Below are 6,761 nucleotides of genomic sequence, written 5' to 3'. Positions count from 1 at the left end.
GGATTAAATTGAATTTTAAATTTATACAATATATCCTAATTTTATTAAAATTTACCAAACCTCAATTTACCCAAAATTCCTAATTTCACATTTGCCCCAAATTAAACCCTAATCCCCAAATTAAAAATCTTAACATTTTATTCCACCGCTACTCACCACTCACCCCAAGCCCCAAACAACACTCAGCAGCAGATGAGAATAAAAGAAAGAAGAAAGAAAGGAGAAAGGGATAATTCAAGTGAGGGAGCACGGGAAAGGGAGAAGAATAGCGGGAGGCGACGGCCCTGGCGGGGTTGGTGCTGCCGTCGCCGTCATCGTTGTCGGATGAGAGAGAGAGAGAGAGAGAAAGAGAGAGAGAGAGAGGCACTATGTGGGAGGAGGAGGAGCAGTCACCACTGCAATATTGCCGTTTATAGAGTTCGCGCTAGCGCTGTCGCTGCCGTTGTCGTTGCCATCGCGACGGAGCGTCCCTGCCGCCGTAAGCCCCAACCGTCACAGTGGAGACCAACGCCGTTAAAGCCACACTCGTCGTTGTCCTTGAGCGCTAGAGAAAGAATGAGAGATCGAGGAAGAGAAGGACGCGATGGACATGAAGAACACTGTTCTTGCAGGCACCATTGCTGTTCTGGGCTGCGCCGCTGTGGCTGTGATTGCCGGAAATAGCCGCTAGAGCTCCTACCTTCTTGGCAAGTGTTTTTGTTTCCGGAACCTTTGAAAATTAGTATTCCGATATAAGTTGTTAGAGATTCTGAGCTGTTGGTATCGTAGGGTTGAGTTCCGATGGAGCTACTGCCACTCCATTGCCTCATTTCTCTTTAGCTGCAGTAAGTTATTCTAGCCTTGAAACCCTTACCGCTATTATTCTGCTATAAATTATTGAGAATTTTGCGATGTTAATATCCTAGGGTCGAGTTCCGGACATTGTATGTTTAAAATAAAAGTGACTATGGTATCATCCTGCTTTGTTTCTCATGAGGAGACTATTTGATTTTGTTCCTATTTATCGCAATACTCTATTACCAATTATGTTCCAATTTCGTTTAATATCCATTCCGCGTTAATCCTAATTTATGTCAAATAAGTCGTTGTTGCTGTGAACATTGATTGTCGCTGTTGAGAATTTGCCTGGAAATCAACGGGGTGCTGCCGCGAGTTAAGACTAAAAGGGACTCTGGACGCGTAAATTTTTAAGGGTTTCGACATCGAGGTAGGGTTTGTTTTAAAATAAAAATGATTTGGGTTTTGAATACCTGACAAGTTTAGTAGATTAATGCAAATAGATGAGTGTCTGGAATGTAAATGATTTTCTGCTGTGATTGAAAGGTTATATTTATTGGTGATTGGTTGTTTATTGAGTGTCTGGTAAAATTGATCGGTTGCGTTGATTTTGGATTTTAGATTGAAAATGATAATGACTGGTTTTAAATGACGCATTTGAAAATGTTGATTTGAAATATTGGTTTTGTTGAGTTGAGGTTGAATAGAGGGACCCGTGATGGGTAGCAGACTCCAGTTTTCTGGAGCGATGTTGTTAGAATTTTTCTAAGAATTGGAAGAAGCTTTGGATGTGATTTCGAAATTGATTTTGATTTGAGTAACTTTAACAAAAGAGATATGTTTTGAATGCTTTTAAAGACTATTAAAGAAAATTTGGATTCTTATGATTTTGTTAACTCATGGTTTTAAACTCATTGATTTCTAATAACGAGAGGAATTTTGATTAATTAGTCAAAGACTTTAAAACAGTAAATTAAGTATAAAATTCAAGGGTTTGGGAAAAAAAAGTGAGTTTAAGGTTTTAATGTAATTGAATATTAGAATTGAGAGAAAGAAAGATATTTTAAAGAATATGGTGAAAATTGTGTGGCGTTGATTCGGAGGTAACTTTAGTAAGTTGTTTGAAGGATTATACTTGAAATTGAGATGTGATTAGTGATAATTGACTTTGATTAAGGTATGATGATAATTTTGAGATTGAGAGAGGGTAATGATGAAGGATGGTTGGGTTATGGTGATGATTCTGGTTGGTTATAGTGATTTGAGACGATGACTATGATTAATGATGATGGTTATGTTATTGATGACAAGATTTGAGATTTAATGAGATATGAATTGATGAATGATGATGACATTCAGAATGATGAATTAAAATTCTATTTGGCTTGTATAATTGAGACATTGTTGACCCTCTATTGCAAGATGTGACCAGGCACTTTAACTTCTCGGGTTTTCCCATAGGCACACACACACACACACACACACACACACACACACACACACACACATATATATATGAATTTGAGTTTGGAGTTTGACTCCATAGAATATTATATTATTGAGCTTGGAGTTTGACTCTATGGATATTATTTTTGAGCTTGGGGATGCGCGCACAGAGGGACTGTCCAATGGTTAACTACCAGGACATGTCGGGTTGGCTATATAACCGACAGATAAAACTCATCAGCCATAGGATAGGCATGCATCATATGCATTTGTATGTTTTGCTTGAATGTGCATTATCTTAGTTTGCCTAAATGATTAATTGTGTCTATCTGCTACTTGCTCTACTTGTTGTATCTATACTTTGTCTGTGATTTCTTTGTTTGATTTGTTTGTGTATGTTTATCTGAGAGACCTTCTTTGGTAGAGGCGTGATGAGGGTGGGTTTCTGATCTGTGGTAATGGAGGTTGAGGTAGGATGGAGTAGGTGTTGCCTTGGATAGGAATGAGCGATGTAAGTTGATGGGTAGAAAGTCCGTAAGTGCATTTTTGGTCCTTTTCATTTCTTTAAACTATTCACCTTACTAATTTATAAACTAGATAAATTTTGTTACGACTTTTCAAAGTAGGCTTTTCCATAGAGCTTTCCAAAAGGTTATTTCAAGGATAAGCTATTTTTATAATGAAATTAATTCCATTTGCAAGTATTTCTTTGCTTTGATAGTATTCCTTCCCTACAGAGAACCTGCGAGGACGATGTTCTCACCCCCTACAGAATTTCTTTTCAGTGATAGGTTCAGAAAGTTTTAGTGCGAAGTCGCGACCGAACTATGGAGCTATATGTATACATACGTTTCATTTTCTGTATTTGGCATAGTCCTAGATTTTATTTTTTCCTCGTCATTTTTTTGTTTTGGTTTTAGAGAGGTAGGACCTGTATTTGAGGAATTATAAATAAGTCTAGGTATTTAATACTATGTAGATATAATTGTGTGATTAAGAGTTTTAAATGTAAAGACTTTTCGTTTTCATAATAAAAAATTCGGTTTATATTGGCGAAGGCTTAATATTAAATAAAAATAGTATTATATTAAAAGAGTAAAGGTAGGTAACGCCTGAACTTTTAGTGCGATCATGATGTGCTAAAGGTTATGGTGTTACACTATGGTATCAGAGCAGTTTATCCTGATTAGAGCCTTGGGAATGGACTGACTATACTTCATTGCATATTCTGAGTGTCTGTCATGTTGTAGGTCTTATTCGGATGATAAGAATTAGAGCATTATGCACATGACTATCTATTGATTAACACTATTAGCTTACCGTTGCATATCCACTGATGTTAAGTCTGACCAACTTAATGTTGATGGTTTATGTATACGGAAAAGTTAATGGGTTATCATAGATAAAATAGAAGTAATAGGTAATACGAATCACGGGTTTTAGGGGCGTTAGAAACTAATTTTTGAAGTTAGTTCCATTTTGGCGTATAATCTTTATTCGTGCTTAGTGTTATCTCTTTCTCTATCAATTGTATTGGAATTCCTTATTCATTATTTCCTTCATGAAATGTGATTGATTTAATTGCCAACCTTATCTCACCGTTCATACATTGTCTTTGCTTGGTTCTGTATCCGGTTGTTGCTTGAAACTTTGGAGGTATTTATCCTTATCACTGTTAATAGCCATCTTTATGAATTCTATACTCCTTAACTTGATCTTGGATTTGTTCTGGTGCAATAAATGATTCACAAATCTCTGAAACATTAACTATTGATTTTAGCTACCCTCACTTATGAGCTTTGTATTCCTTTCTAACTAGATGGTGTCAACAGATGCGTTATGAATCGTGTCACGTTATCTGACGTATCATTTGTTTTTCTTTTCTTCATCTTGGAGTCACTTGCTTCACTACTTCTTGAAAAGCAATTTGAATTTTCTTACGCATAATCTAGTTGATCGTGTTCTTAGTTTTCTCTTTTGATTCTTGTAATGTGGTCGTGGATTTCGCATTCCTTTACATAAGCTACGAAACCTTTGAAGTGACTTGAACCTGCACCACTACGATGCACAACAATTTATTTAATCCTCTTGAATTTTTTGTTTTAGACCTTTCTAAAGAAGTTTTGAATTGATTTTTTTTCCTGCTTGATTGTGTTCCTGAAAGTTTGCTTGAATATTTCAGAATATCCCTCTTAAGAAGCACGCACACAATTCTTTAATCTTAAGCGGTTTTGAACCCTGAAAGTTACTATTGAAGTGAGCTAATTATGTAGTTTGATTCTTCTACTCCATGTTCTATATCTTATTTGTATCTTGTTCTGTTGTGACACTTTGTGTCTTATAGCATTCACTTTGAATTCTTACTTAGGATCTTTTAAAGGAGTTTCATTTTTATTCTTCTCTGCCCAATTGTGTTCACAAACACTCTTTGAATGTTTCGACAAGATCGCCTTTACTTTTGCATGCACTTTCTTATATGGATTTTAAAAACTTTTATGTGGTTTGAATACAACTTAAATTATACCAACCACACTACAATTTTCTAAATATCTTTACTTGATTATGTACTTGAGTATCTTCCAAGGTTCTCGAAAAAATATTTTACATTTTTCCTAGTTAATTTTTGTTTTATAAGCTTTTTATATTCTATTTTGACTTAAACTTGTCTTGGCATAATGCAACATTTATGCTTCTAAAACTTCTTTTGAAAAATGTTGGTCTCATATCTTTCTTTGAGAAGGTAGAATGATTTTCTTAGGTTTGTCCATTGTTAATAGATGTCCTAATTAAGTGTGTTCCATGTCATCCTCTTAAAATCTTGTAAATGTTGTCTTGATTTCAGTTATCTTCTCTTTGCGAACTTTGTATGTCTTTTATTCAACATAAACTTGTTTCAGCTAAATATGTTAGCTTTTCTTATGATTCCTATCGAAGTTTTTTGATTCAGATCTCCTTGGAAAGATATAAATTGACTCTTCTTCTGGAATATTTTATTGTTATTGCACATCCTTATTTAATTGCAACTCTCTCATCCTTTCGACTTCATGCGAATGTTGTCCTGGTCATTTGATTTTCTCTTTCAGGGTGTTGTATTCCTCTAAGCAAACTTGAGCTTTTTCGGTGTCACGTGCAACTCCTAGACATAGGGAATGACACGTTAGTTTCTTAATACATAGATTGTTGACCTAAGAGGTGAATTTGGCAAGTTTGAAAATGCTGCAGGTTATGATGTTTGATTTCGGCGAAGGAGTATGATTGAGAAGATGTTCAAGTTTTTAGTAGCTCAATGTGTATAGGACGATGACTCGCGATAAGTAGTTAAGTGATTGAGTAACGTGAGATAGCGATATTGCATTGACGTATTTGAGTGCATGTCAGATTAAGTTTTTGAAATAATAAGATCGATTGATTAGATTACCGCTTGAGATGAGTGAGTTTAAAACCATGATCGAGTTTTCTGGAAGTCAAAGTTAACAGTTGAGCATGGATAAAGATGAGAATTTGAAAGGGATGGAAGATGAGGAGCTTTTCCTATAAGATGTTGGGAATGACGTTAGATACTCGAGTGAACTTGAAACGGAGTGATAAGCAGGTTGGAAGTAGTGAAGTTGTTGATTTGTTAAACGAATAAGAGCGAGTGAACGCTACCTATATTATCTTAACACGAGCCCATCAAGCTTGTTTTGAGATTTATTTATCCTGTTATGCTCTCTTTTCCCTGTTTTACAAGTGGTTAAGATTATGAGAATTTTTATATCTAAATAATTTTCGAGGACGAAAATTTTTATAAGGTGGGTAGGATGTAAGATCCAAAACTTTTGAAAAATCTTACTATGAGCCAATTTTAAATTAATTATTCATTAAAGACTATTTTCAAAAATTATTTTATTAAAAATAATTAAATCAAGTTTTGATAATTAAATTAGAAATTTCATTTAATTTTATAATTATTGGATAATTTTTTATATATATTTAAACTATAAAGTTTAGTAGTTGTAAAATAGTAAGAATTTTATATGATTTGATTTAAGTAATTGAGATTTTGGAATTTAATATTTTAAATTTTATTAATAAAAAAATTAATTATATTATTGTATATTTTAAATTAGAGTACTTGATTAAAAGTCAATTAGCAAATTAATAATTAAATATTATTTTAAAGTAATTTTAAAGGATTAAATTAGATTTTAAATTTTTACAACATACCCTAATTTTATTAAAATTTACCAAACCCCAATTTACCCAAAATTTCAAATTTCACATTTGCCCCAAATTAAACCCTAATTTTCAAATAAAAAACTCTAACCCTTTACCCCACCGCCACTCACCTCACCACTCACCCCCAAGCCCCAAACAACACTCAACACCGGCTAAGAACAAAAGAAAGAAGAAAGAAAGGAGAGAGTGAGAGTTTGAGTGAGGGAGCACGGGAAAGCGAGAAGAAGAGCGGGAGGCAACGGCGCTGGCGGGGTTGGTGCTGCTGTTGCCGTCATCGTTGTCGGATCAAGGGGAGAGAGAGAGAGAGAGAGAGAGAGAGA

The sequence above is a fragment of the Arachis ipaensis genome, chromosome B07, assembly GCF_000816755.2.
Source record: "Arachis ipaensis cultivar K30076 chromosome B07, Araip1.1, whole genome shotgun sequence".
In the NCBI taxonomy this organism is placed as follows: domain Eukaryota; kingdom Viridiplantae; phylum Streptophyta; class Magnoliopsida; order Fabales; family Fabaceae; genus Arachis; species Arachis ipaensis.
Note: the sequence above shows the minus strand (reverse complement) of the source record.